This window comes from Asterias rubens, chromosome 21, assembly GCF_902459465.1.
Source record: "Asterias rubens chromosome 21, eAstRub1.3, whole genome shotgun sequence".
Taxonomy (NCBI): Eukaryota; Metazoa; Echinodermata; class Asteroidea; order Forcipulatida; family Asteriidae; genus Asterias; species Asterias rubens.
Window position 1 is genome coordinate 9,755,609 of NC_047082.1, and position 14,593 is coordinate 9,770,201.

Consider the following 14,593-nt stretch of genomic DNA (forward strand, 5'->3'; position numbering starts at 1 on the left):
GCCAGTATAAATGCAAAAAAAATAGCCTTGTGTTTTCACCCCAAAGCAGAGTCTTTATCAAAGCATGCTGAATGTCTAATTGAGAATATTGAGAATCCAACTGACAGAAAAAATACAAACATGGACTTTGTTTGGGTCCAGAAGTTCCATTTTGTCAATTTTCAGTAAGCTTGGGCGATATCACGATTTTTATCGAATATCGCGATACTAATTATATCGATATAAACGATTATAAACGATATCGATATCGGATCGATTTGGTTTTAATCGAAATATTGATATATCGCGATCGCTATTATCGCGATATATCGCTATATCGATTAAGTATCGCTATATCGATTAAGTATCGCAATATCGCAATGTATTTCCTAGCTGAGACATCTTGCACCCCATAGGTTTGGAGTAAAACCAGAAGAATAGGTCACCTCTCGTGAATAAAATAAGTCAATATCGCCCAAGCTTAATTTTCAGGTGAGGCAAAAATTGTCATAATTGTACTGTACATTGTATGCATAGGTTTTAAGCACAAATTGCAATGCAGACTGCAGGTGTATGCATTGGTTATTTAGAAACTGTTCTCTGTTTGTCTTCAACGCATGTCAATATAGTTGGTTTTAAATGCAATATAAAATTTTGTAGTGTTTCTTTTCGATAGCCTGGACATACAAAGTGTTGATCTAATTTTAAGTGAGCCTGTTTCAATAGATTGTATATGTGCCGTTTATAGAAATTTTATATAAAAAAAACATTCAGATTTAACGATGTACGTGTAGGTGCATGCATGCACTTTGTATACGTACACACGTATTTGTACAATCTACACACATACATGGACTGACCTAATACTTCACAAAGGAAATGGCCTCCATGCCTCTGGTCATTGCCTTGATGCCCCTTAAAGAGCCAAGAAAGCCGATGTTCATAAATTGCAACAGAAGTGTGCTGACCGGCAGTCCTGGCTTGTTAAAAAATCCAAACCCTAAAAACAAATAATATTCTTTGTCCCCATTGCAAAAATAATATCATATTAAATCGTTTTAATGGTACCTGCTGCTAAGTTTCAAACTGCCTTTAGTCTAGCTTGATGGTATGATGGTATCTGCTCTAGCAATGCAAAGGCTGTGGGTTTGATGTGCCTCTGATGGATTTTTTCCCCAATAAAACTAAAACCAAACCATAGTGTGATTGAGAATCAAATAACATGCATTATGTACTTGGGGCAGTGGCAACATGTGTAGTCAATATTTAGACAACTTTAAACCAAACAATTATAGCCTTCAAGCATTAGACTGGAGTGGCAGCATGTAAAAACGATTTCCTAAAATTGAGCTTAAAAAAAATAAAATAACAATCTCACGTCCCCCATACAAATTCGACATGACATTTTGATTATGGAGGTCGCACCCATAGCGGTTTCCTCCCACATCAGTCCGTCACCACCTTGTACCATGGAGGCGTAGGTTCCACTGCTTGTCACTGCTGATCAGCGCCAGCCAGAGGGAAAATGACTTACATGCTCGCTGCAAATTCAGAACACCAATATTATTCCTTGTACAATGTAACTAAATGGGTTTGTGCTCGCTACCATCTGGTGCCCCGTCACTCCATGAACTGATGGGTGACAATTCGATCAATACCACTCATGTGGGGACCCTGGCATTGATGACAATTTTTTTTTATAAGCACAATTTAATTCCAGTTACTTTCAGTTTTTCGCTGTTTGAAAATGAAGTATAAAATAACTGTGTATTTGTTTTTATATATATTTTTTATTAATATCGCATTGGAACATGGTTTGGGGAGAACTACCGCCTGTGCATTCAGGAGTGAAGGGCAGGATTAGATTAGTTTGTGCAGGTACATCATGTGGATGCTGCCAGTAATCTATAAAGTGATTTTGATTATTTTTGTTAAAAAAATATTTCACGTATCATGAGCAACTCTGTGAGCTCAGTTGAGCTTTTCGCTCCTTATTTATTGAAGAGCAGGGAATAGTTTTCCTTGTATTTTCTGAAATTACCCAGGTGTTCATTTGACGCAAACCACTCATCTTTGCTAAAGGTCAGTTTGGTGTCTCTACAGTTGATAGCCTGGCTGTCAATTTTCTCACCCCTTATGTGTTTTTGTAGGTAATGGGCTCGGGATGTTCGTGTGGATGTGTGGGTATTTAGAACCTCAGAACAGAAATTGCTATTTATGTTTACAGGCAACTGTACATGGATTTAAGCTCTTACCTGGAGCTTCGCGTCATGGTGAGTGGAGTGCAAAGACCCATATTCACAAGGGGCCATCTGATAGCAGCTGGTTAGCAGTTAACAAAAATGCTTAGCACATAAAGATTTATGCCTATAAATGATGGGGTTTTTTTTCGTCGCATCAACATCATTGCCTGTGGTGCACATAAATAAACTGCCTTTCAAGAGGTTTTGTTGTTCTGCTTTTTCGAGAAATCGTATGCTAAACAACTTTAGCTATAATGCCACGGGAGAATTTACAACAATTTGTGAAAGGAGACCTACTGGGTAATCTCTAGGCCTGTATGTTTCGTTTTTTTTTTTTAAAGGGCGAGAAAATTGTAAATTTACACTGAAACATTTCAGGGGCACAAAGGCAATGACCAGGGGGCAAGGAGGCAATCGTCTTCGTTGCCTTTGTGATGTATCAAGCGTGAATCCCCATTGTTTTGCGCAGGTCCAGTAGTGCGCACATTTCCATATATAACGAGGCTTCTGACTGGCACCCCCGAACAAAGATATTGACAAAATAGGGACACTGCCAATATAGGGCTAGATAACTCAGTTGGTAGAGCGCCGGCACGTTGGTTCGAATCCCACTCTATGTTCAACCCCAAAAATCAAAAAAATGAATTGGTACATGTAAGTCTACTGCATGCCACCTACATGTTCATTTAGTTTTCCCATAGCTATCCAATTGGGAACCCTATTCTATAATGTTTGTGTACAGGCCCTTACTATGGCAGTTGACGGTGTCAAGTAGGCTGTGCTGCAACCTGATGATGATGATGACGTTAGTCATCATTAAATTTACAGTGACTAGGCCTATCGAATAAATTTGTTGGTAATAATTTATTTTGAATCAAGTGCTGCTTCATTAGGTGATTTTTTTGTGTAATGTGCATAGTGTGTGATAATAATTTGTGGTATTGGATCTTGATGTAGGTGAGCATCATAGATTAAAGGCAGTGGACACTATTGGTAATTGTCAAAGACTAGCTTTCACAGTTGGTGTATCTCAACATTATGCATAAAATAACAAACCTGTGAAAATTTGAGCCCAATCAGTCATCTAACTTGGGAGATAATAATGAAAGAAAAAAACACCCTTGTCACACGAAGTTGTGTGCGTTTAGATGGTTGATTTCGAGACCTCAATTTCTAAATCTGAGGTCTCGAAATCAAATTCGTGGAAAATTAATTCTTTCTCGAAAATTATGGCACTTCAGAGGGTGCCGTTTCTCACAATGTTTTATACCACCAACCTCTCCCCATTTACTCTTCACCATTAAAGGTTTTATGCCAATAATTATTTTGAGTAATTACCAATAGTGTCCACTGCCTTACAGTTACACCAATATACTGCCTATAGTCATGGATTAGGGCTTCAGATGGAAAAGCAGGAAGATTTGAATGTTCATCGTGGGCTTTGGAACCCACTACCTTTTTCTACAGCTTTGTGACATACATGTTGCTAGTGAGTGAATATTCTTTGATTCAATGTACAGTAAAGTCTAAAATAATAGGGTATACAAAGTATGTAATCAAAATTCACTGGTTGATGCTGTTCGTGTCGATTTGAACAAACTCACAAATAAGGCAAATTTGTCATTATAACATGTTATGACAAACCCACACTATTACATGTATGCACAGCGTGTTGTACCCGTATGCACGTACTGTTATTTGATCTCTCCAACCCTGTCAAACTAAAGTAATGCAATAATGAGGCAAGAGCGGGCTATGGTTGTCTCATTTAATAATAATAATATTCAAGTGGTTTAAAAGAATTAAGATTCAACTTGCAATCTCCTAAGAAATGATTTCACTCAACGGATACTAGGATTATAGACAGATTAAAAACAAGTCTCTGGGGCTGAACGTCTAGCTTCAACAAACACACACACGTGACATTGCAGAGTTAATCGTCTTCACTTAGACATCAATTTTTGAGGAGGTGATCTATTTTGAGACGAGACTCGAACGTCTTTATTCCAATCTTGCCAAGTGTGATCATCTTTATTATGAAACCCAATCTGCTGAATTGCAATTGAACCATTCTCCATCAAGCTGAAGAATTGAAGAAAAAAGCCTCATCAATGGCTGTCTGCTCGTCGTGTCATTAACAGACAACACGTGCGTCTTTTATTTGGCCATCTTTTTTTGTCAAAACAACGACTGTGAGTGATCACCATTTGATGTCAAACAAGTTGCTCAATCTTTGAGTGCCGTCTCGTGTTGAGCCAGAGGATGCCCTTCTAGTCTTTTTCATTATATTTTTGTGTTCCTTTTGGAAACACGAGCCCAACGATTGTACGTAAGTACATGTCAAAATCTGCAGCCTGACCAAGTCCTGATATTAATTTGACCAGTGGACTAAAAATAGTAGTTAGGGGAAAAGCTTTCAGCATTAAGTGGGCTACAATTGCCGGGAAGGTACGCGTAGGGTTCATGCACTGTGTGAATTGCCACAAGCTCTGGTCATCTACAAGATACCCCTGCGGTTACAGATTAACATGCAATTTAGGGCGTTTAGTACAGTGTACATTTTAATTAAGAATTTCCTAGTGGACTTTCAGAATCGTTTCAGCATAATCAGAAGAAATCTATTTTCACAAACTAAAGTGTATTTTATGTCAATATTAACCACAAGGGAAACTGACTGGGTAAATTTTGAAATGATTTTTGGGGTTAATCCGGAGGTCGTTGGTTTGAATCCCACTCTAGTCAATTCTTGGTTCAACCCCAAAAATGTATTTTATGTCCCATACATGTATTGTAAGTGGCATACATGTAAAAAAAAAAATTACATGCTAACTCTTTTCTGATACCACAAAAGTGTATTTTAGGTCCCATACATGTACATTGTAAGTGGCATGTAATGAATTGTACATACAACTGTCTTCTGATTCCTCAAAAGTGTCTTGCATTGACCCCCTGGGTCAAATTTTATTGCTCTGCTTACCGCCAAATTCTGCGCTTACTGTCTACTTTCTGAATTTACACAGGGTAAGCATTGAATAGCACATTCGAGTTGTACGCTCTGCGATGCTCTTTTGTCAACTTACAAAATGGCCGCACAAACACACGCAGTGCGATGCTATTTTGTCAACTTAGAAAATGGCCGCATGCGCGCATGCTGGGCCACGTATATAGGCCAGTGCGCCCTGTAGTTTTTATATGTAACTCTATTATATCATCCGATGTCTTACAACATCATCCGTGGTTGAACTCATCTCTCTCTCTGTGTACATGTACGAAAGAAACCCCCGAGTGGTACTCAAGAGTGTTTTGTCAAGTGGTCTCTTCAGAGGAACCATTGTCTGTCTGTGAACAATGACCACAGAGAGAGAGAGAGAGAGAGAGAGAGAGAGTGATAATTGGTGAATGAGTGGAAACAGGTTGTTGTTTTGTGGTCTGTGAAACTGTTGCTGGGTAACCGCGAGTCTATAACTCTGTATTTGGTTGTGTTTATGATGAAACCAGAATAAAACCTTTTCAATAGTTTACAAGTGTTTATGTATACATGTGTTCAGCTTCTTTGAAGAACATATTGCAGTCTTTTCCATTTTTTCCTTCAGAATCTCATCCCTGTCCATCAGGTCTGTATGCTTCATTTTTGAAAGGGCAAGGGCACCAAGGCAATTTCTCTTTGGTAAAGAGCACCCTATGGGGAAATTGTAAATTTCTACTGGAACATTTCAAGGGCACCAAGGCAATGACCAGGGGGCACAGAGGCAATCACCTTTGTTGCCTCCATGAAGTATCATGCCTGCTTTCCATGGTAATTTTCCTCTCTTTTTTTTGGGGGGGGGCTGAAGAGTTGCTTGCCTTTTTATAAATATCAAGATTTCAAAATGAATATTGAATAGACTACTGTACATGATGTAATTTATAATTGACAACAAAGTACTGCACTTATGCAAATAAGGAATCAACAAAATTTAATTTGAATTCAATTCAACCCCTTCCCCCCTCCTCTGTCTCCCACACTTCCCCGCCATACCTTAAAATACTTGTAAACCATTCCCAGGGTGGCCCTCGTGTGTCATTACACATACCTTGTATTGGCCATCTCTACTCCCACTCGGAAGGGGCAAAAACACTTAAATTTCAAGAGGTTTTCATTTTGAGGAAAACAATGTTATTGTTGAACATTTAAAACCTTTTTAGAATTAGGGCCTATACCTTCACCATTCTCGATTAAAGCCAGTGGACACTTTCGGTAAACAGTGTTGTCCAAGTCCCACACTTCGTGTATCACAACTTATATATAACATAACAAACCTGTGAAAATTTAGGCTCAATCGGTCATCAGAGTCGGGAGAAAATAACGGGAAAACCCACCCTTTTTTCTGCATGTTTCGCCGTGTCATGACATGTGTTTACTATAAATCCGTAATTCTCGATGTCGAGAATTGATACTTGTTTTAATGTTTTCTGAAAAAGTAATGCATTCCATGGAATAATATTTCAAGGGAAGTCTCCTACCATTACCTTCTGTAAACCCTGTAAGTTATTTGTAAATCTGTGAATGTTTTTTTTTTTTTTTTCTGTTCCGAAAGTGTATAATGGCTTTAAGTTTATGTATAAATTTACTGTTCATAGCAGTTTCATGTGGCCACTCAAGTACTGTACGAGTATGTCAAAGCATAGTGAGCAGCACTGTATGAATGCAACAGACTTGGAGGTGTGAGTCCTGAGTAGAGTAGGGTAACAATGTGTCACTTGGGACCAACTCCTTCAAGACTCTCATGTATCTGCCAAGACGTCAGTCCAAGCGTGGCTAAATTAGATTGGGGAAACCTTACCCAGGTTTGAAACCCACATATACATCTGTGGATTGAGACTCGGCTGCCGTGGGTAGTATGGAGGTAGAGTTTTGATGCGGTGTACAGCAACTGCGCTTTAGCTAGCTGGAAAACAAGTGGGTTTGACGTTGGCTGTGGAGGAGTGTGGAGAAAGGAGTGCTGAATGGTGTTTTTAAAGACACTGGACACTATTGGTAATTGTCAAAAAGACCAGTCTTCCCACTTATGCATAAAAATAGCAAACCTGGGAAAATTTGAGCTCAATTGGTTGTCGAAGTTGCGAGATAATAATGAAAGAAAAAACACCCTTGTCACACGAAGTTGTGTGCTTCCAGATGCTTGATTTTGATACCTCAAAATCTAATTTTGAGGTCTCTGTAATGTAACATGCTACAATCAACGTAGCCTTGTCCAAGGCTCTTTACGCAAGCACCAGCCCGCTCTAAATACACAAGGTACAATGTACATGTTGCGTTGGAAGAAAAACTGCATAGATACATGTACTGGCACGGTCTGTTTCGGTTTTGTTGTACGAGGTTGAAAAACCACGAAAAAACCATGCTTCGACCCCACAGTATCAAGTACTGTATATCAAATACCCAGTACAGTTCCAGTACATGTGTTAAAATGCAGTGGAATGTACGTACAAGTAATGTACGTAGTCATCCCGTACAAGCTCAATGTATGATTATCAAAATGTGTAGTGCTTTATAAATACTGAATTATTTCCATTTTTGATCAAGACAATTTCTTTCGTGTTTTGCTTTTTCATTTTTTTTTTTTTTTTTTTTTTTTTTTTTCCAACCCTACCCCACCCCAGCAAAACAGCATAATAATTCAAAATGGGTTGGGAGGGTCGAACAAATTGTTGAAAAAAAAATGAAATTTTACAAGCATTGATAATTGTGATGGCTCTTTGTGCTTTAAGAAGCTGTGATAAAGGGTATGCAGTGTGATTCGACTGAAGTCTAAGCTGAGTGGGGAAAAAAAAATGCAATTAATAATTAATCCCAGGCAGGATGTAATATCCAATCTGATACATACTCAGTGGTCACACTTCATATAAAAAAGAAACCAGCTAGAAATGTTGAGTTGTTAGTCAAGTAGAAAGCTTGACAACGATGTACAGTGTACACATGTATGTTGCAGGGTTTGCCCCCCAGAGGCACTGTCCACACCTTTGGTAATTGGCCAGTCTCCTCAGTTGGTGTATCTCAACAAGAGCCATAAAATAACAAACCTATGGAAATTTGAACTCGATTGGTCGTTAAAGTTGCGAGAGAATAATGGAAGAAAAAACACCCCTGTCGCACAAGTGATGTGCTTTCTGATGCTCAAATTCTATTCAAATGAGAAATTACTTCTTTTTCAAAAACTATGTTACTTCAGAGGGAGCCATTTATCACAATGTTTTATCAACAGCCCTCCATTGCTCGTTATTAAATTAGTTTTTATGCTAACTAACATTTATTTTGAGTAATTACCCATAGTGTCCAGTACCTCTTTTTTATTGACATGCCAGCGGGACCCATTTTAGTTTGTCCCTTTACTAGTCCTTCACCTTTTTCCGCTAGTCAATATTTCATATTGAATGTGGAAGCTTTTTAGTCAGACCACTTGGAGCAGTGGCATGAGATTTGTTTCCCCTCAGGCGTTACAACTGGGATTTTGCCAGCTGAAAAAAGAAACAAGAATGTTTTTTTAATTTGCTTACATTTTGTGTCTAACTTCAGTAATGTCGAAAACAGTCTCTATATTTGTATTATTGTTTATAAAAAGAGGCACATGCATTGAACCACCTTCAGATGCCACTCCATCTGATGTCACTCCTGTTTGCATTTTCCCTATAAAAAATAAGCTTATTTAACGCATATCTGAGTTTTATCACGAGAATCGATAACACAAGTAGGTGAGGTGAAGGTCCCATGAAGATGTGCTCGATGCCTTCAACAATATGTTCAGTTACATTTTATACGTGTTTTTTGTGGGGGTTTTAAAGGTCGCTATAAAGGCACTGGACACTATTGGTAATTACTCAAAATAATTATTAGCACAAAAAATTACTTGGTAACAAGCAACGGAGAGCTGTTGATTGTATAAATAATTGAGAGAAACAGCTCCCTCTGAAGAAACATAGTTTTTGAGAAAGAAGAAATTTCTTACTCAAATATTTGAATCTGTAAAAGACTTCAGGCCTGAAGCCCTTTTTAGGAATCTGGAAGCACTATGTGCAAAGTCATGTAGGGTGGTTTTTCTTTCATTATTCTCTTGCAACTTTGACGACCAATTGAGTCAAAATTTGCACAGATTTTGTTATTTTACACATGTATAAATGTAGTGTTGGGATGCAAGAACTGGCCTTTGACAATAACCAAATGTGTCCAGTGCCTTTAAAGTCAGGAATAAGCCCATTCAGCCGGCCGTCCTCGACATTTGAGCTGAAAAGAAAGAGACCTCTGTCGTGAGATTCTCACCCTTGTGTTTGAACCAGTGTAACGTCGAGGTAACGTCATACATACATTTTTATATAAACTTATGAATTCCGCTTCTTTTCATTCTGGCAGAGCTCCTGAGGAAGCTGTTTCTCCGACGGTTCGTGTGCGTCGTGTTTCTCGGAGAGTTTATCTGGGAAGAAAACGGAAGACAGGAACGTGTGTCTTCATTCACCGTTTGATGTCAAGTAGCTAGACTTTCATTCATGCTAAGGACGGGTTGAGATAGACATCTGAGATCAGGTTAGTGTCTGAATGAAAAACATAGGCTTTCTGGCTAGCCCCTTCCATCTTGTAGGATTGTACATTCTTTGTGTTCAGTCCACCCACCTTAAAGGCAGTGGACCCTTTTTGTAATCAATTAAAATAATTGTTAGCATGAAAACTCATTTGTTAACGATCAATGGGGAGCTGTTGATAATAAAAGACAATGTTAGAAACAGCACAGCTCCCTCTGAAGAAACGTAGTTTTTGAGAAAGAAGTAATTTCTCACTAAAATATGGGAATTGATTTTGAGACCTTAGCGGAAATCTCAAAATCAAGCATCTGAAAGCACACGACTTGTGCGACAAGGGTATTTTTTTGCTTCCATTATTCTCTTGCAACTGCGACGACCAATTGAGTTCCAATTTTCACAGTTTTGTTATTTTATGCATATTATGTTCATAATAATAATATAATAAATAATGTTGAGATGATACATCAACATAGAAGACTGTTCTTTGACAATTACCAAAGATGTCCAGTGCCTTTAAGCTTTGCAAGCTTGTCTTTTGTTTTCTTTATTTACACATTAAAGGGCTCAAGCGCAAGGAGCAGATTGAGTAGGCGACAATGAAGACCGATTCAGCGTGATATCGGATGTTGGAAGAAAACAAAATTGAAAACCAATGCAGTCAATATTTAATCAATTATGAAGTAACCGCGCATGATAAACTGCAAGTGCAAACCAAAACAATAATCTTCCACCAGACCATGCAAAGCCTATGATTTATTTTATAATAAAGGTTGGTTAACAATTTCTCAAAGATCTAGGCACTAAATGCAGTCTTTTTCATGGTTGGTTTGAACTTATATCCTCAGCATAATCTTTAAATGGTTTTTATGTTTATTATTAAAATTTACGATGTTTTGGAAATTTTTCAGCTGATAAATTCATTCATTCATTTCATTAATTTTTGTTAAAAAACCAACTGGCAGCACGAAGCTGAATAATGTTGCATTACAAGATAAAAATATTGATAAAAATTGCAGAGATAAAATACACAAAAATTGCACCACCGCGGGGTACAAAGGAACATTATATAAGAAGACGACAATAAGTAAAAATAAATATTAGATAAACCACGGAAAGACACTTTAAAAATGCACAGGGTGTTGGGGGAACCCTCTTAAACATTTTAGGCCTGCATGCTTTGTTTCTGAAAGGGCAAGGGCACCAAGGCATTTTCTCCTGTGGAAAGGACACCCTGTGAGGAAACTTTCATTTTTTCCTAGACTCGAGCATTACAGGGCATCAAGGCAATGACCAGGGGGGCATGGAGGCAAGCGTCATATCACGCATTTTTTTGAGCGCTGCATTCTTGTCAGTTTGCAGGCTGCGTCAATTTGGCTCCAACTTTCAGGTTGACTTGCACATGTACTACCACCTCTTTCATCTGTCATCTGCCTGTGACAACAGGTCACTGTAGTCAAGTGGTTAGGCTGCAGTAAATTGTAACAGGGCTTGCAATTATAAGTTTACTCTCTTCTGCCTTGTTATGGACGTGACTTTGAACCAGTGTCAAGGAAGTGAGCATGACCTCAAGAGGAAATTTTGTCGGACCATGGAGCTATTCGGACAAAGATGGCAAATAGAAGAGCAAGTAAATTCCATTGAAAACAGGGCTCTCTCCAAGCACTCAATCTTGGCTTGTTGGGCATAATGTATCATGTTTCAGACGGACATAAAAAGGAAGCCCCCAAAATAAAAACCATTTCCAAAAGACACTCAGACACCCCTTAAAGACAAGAGATTATACGCAAACTATGCTTATTAGGATAGCGTAGGACAGGTACAAAATAGGGTCCATAGAATTACTATGTTTATAACTGGGCACTCCAAGCCCTCGACCCTAATGATGCTTGATGAATTTGGACATACATACATGTATTATGTTTCAGACAGACACAAAAAATGACAAAAAATGAAATCCGTTTCCAAAAGACACTCCTAAGACACTCTCAAAACAGAAGAACACACGGCGCACATTCTATGCCTATTGTACAGCAACATGATTAATGTAGAACGCACATGTCATACAACAATGACAGTCTTGACTGATTTTTTTTGTTTGATCGTCTCATGGCTTGTGAGTTATAAATATCAAGAGTCAACCTTGTGTTTGTTGTTCCCTCCAGAGCATGACAAACGTGCTGTAAGTCAACAAATGTCTGAGATTTCCTTTTTTCCATTTTCAGGATTTGTAATTGACTAGTTTTGCACGTGTTCAAACTTCCCGGACCTGGTCAAACAATATTGAGTTTTTTTACATGCGCGGGATTCCGTTTGAACTTCAATTATTGTAGTTTTTGGCTCAGTTTACATGTATGGCTTGTGCATGAGAAAGTAACATTTAGCCATGAATTAAATGGAAGTAAAACAAACATTTAACAAGTTATCAATTTAAACAAATTGTCAGCAAAGAAAACCCAAGAATCAGACTTGACATGTGTTTCTGGTTTCTTCGAAACAATTAGGAATTTTGCCCAACTGACGTTAATGTTATCATTAAACCTACAGAACAGTTACACAAATTCTGGTGGGATTGTCAAATGGGGTTTCTAAACAAATAAGCATCCTAGTCCCAATTGTAAATTTGTTTACAATGTTATTGTTAACAAATTATTTAATATTATATAAAAATTGAAATAGTGTTTAAAACAAATTGACAAGGTGTTTTGTTTTTTTAAGGAAATTTATATTATAGATAGAATATAAAAAAGTCTTTGTTCAAACTGTTTTCTTGTTTTTATTACCTGAGAGACTTGCATGGTTCATAAAATCCACGGCACATTCCTTTATCGTTGATGGTTCAAATGTACTTTTTAAAATATTTGTTTTTAAAACGCTATTGATTTTGGGACACTTGTTTTCAATCGCTATAGATTTTAAAGTTTACCCATTTGATTAAATTGTAAGCGAATTTCTCGTACAGTAGCGGAACAATGCCCCACAAATCAAACTCAACAGAGCAATCACAATGAGGGATAAAACATTGGAGATTTCATCACGCGGCAAATCAATTGTTATGCAAATTTGCATTGTTCACGGGGAGAGTATGCAGATGCCACGTTTTAACAGGGGTATGTCATCCCCATGGCAACAAGCTGTTGCTGGTGAGATGACAATCAACGAGGATTGATACGAGCTCGCTGGAAGCAGTGTAATTTGCCACAAGGTTTATACCGTCCTAATTAGAGAGATGGTTGCGTGGAAGCTAGTGAACAGGAATCGTGTACTGGTGGTGAACGACAGCTTTCTCATTATAATACTGTCACCTCTTGGTGAATGCCCACGACACTAACTGTGTGTACAATTAAAGGCAGTGGACACTATTGGTAATTACTCAAAATAATTGTTATCATAAAACCTTTCTTGATTACGAGTAATGGGGAGAGGTTGATAGTATAAAACATTGTGGGAAACAGCTCCCTCTGAAGTGACGTGGTTTTTAAGAAAGAAGTAATTTTCCACGAATTTGATGTCGAGACCTCAGATTAAGAATTTGAGGTCTCGAAATCAAGCATCTAAAAGCACATAACTTTGTGTGACCATGGTGCGACAAGAGTGTTTTTTTTTCCTTTCATTTAATATCTCGCAACTTTGACGACCAATTGAGCTCAAATTTTCACAGGTTTGTTATTTTATGCATACGTTGAGATACACTAACTGTGAAGACTAGTCTCTTTGACAATTACCAATAGTGTCCAGTGTCTTTAAACCTCATGTTTTCAACATTGATGACAGCGGTGAGAACATTAATGATGACATTGGTGCGAACATTCGTGTGAATAATACGATTTTGCGATTCAGAATATTCAATGTTTAGAATGTTCAAATCTTTTCCGAAATTGCTGAAATCCAAATGTTTGTGTTATGTCTGTTAAAAAATATATAAATATTAAAAAACGAAAAATAAGTTTGAGGTAATCTATGATTTCGCATGATTTGGCACTAAGGAGCCATTCAGAATAGTCAATAATTAGAGTGTTCAAATTTATTTAAAGGATTTGGGTACTTTTTCAAAATGTCCATAGATTTACATTAAACTTACAGTGTTTGAAGATAATGGTAGTGGAAAGCTTCCCTTCAAATATTACTTACTGAGAATCTGTAGTTTTTGAGAAATGAGTAAAACAATGTCATGAAAATACGTTTGTAAATGATTAAAATAATTTTCGTCTCATGAGACGAAAATTATTTTCATCTCATGACAAAAAACACAATGTCCACAGATTTATACTAAACTTACACAGTTTGAAGATAATGATAGTAGAAAGCTTCCCTGAAATCATTACTTGCTGAGGTGCTGTAGTTTTGGGGAAATGAGTAAAAACAATGTCATGAAAATAATTTTCGTCTCATTTACAAACGTATTTTCATGACATTGTTTTACTCATTTCTCAAAAACTACAGCACCTCAGTAAGTGACATTTGAAGGGAAGCTTTCCACTATCATTATCTTCAAACTGTGTAAGTTTAATGTAAATCTATGGACATTTTGAAAAGGTACACAAATCCTTTAAGTTACGTACACTACATCATGCTGTACATATTAAAAAGTAGGATTGAATACATGCACTTCCTTTTCAAAACAACTAGATCCGTAGTCAGTTAGTGTTTTTTTGGAAAGGATGTTTAATTGACCAGGAAATGTGTAACTATAGCAACGTGGGTACACTGAGTCCCCTCCCAAACCTCATCCTTCCTGCCCCTCTTTGGCAGAGCTTACCTCAACAAGATTTCTCTATTACGTATTAGTACAGTGCTCTACTACAGGTGAGCACTAAGTG

The 14,593-nt window shown here is 37.6% G+C and overlaps 1 protein-coding gene across 1 annotated transcript in view; it reads left to right on the forward strand.

The window, feature by feature from the left end:
* Positions 1 to 14,593, forward strand: part of LOC117304366 (neurocalcin homolog) — a 45,789-nt gene that overhangs the window by 6,671 nt on the left and 24,525 nt on the right. Inside the window, exon 2 of the mRNA XM_033788773.1 lies at positions 9,610 to 9,780. The gene's annotated coding sequence lies outside the window, so the exon portion shown is untranslated. The remainder of the gene's footprint in view (positions 1 to 9,609; positions 9,781 to 14,593) is intronic.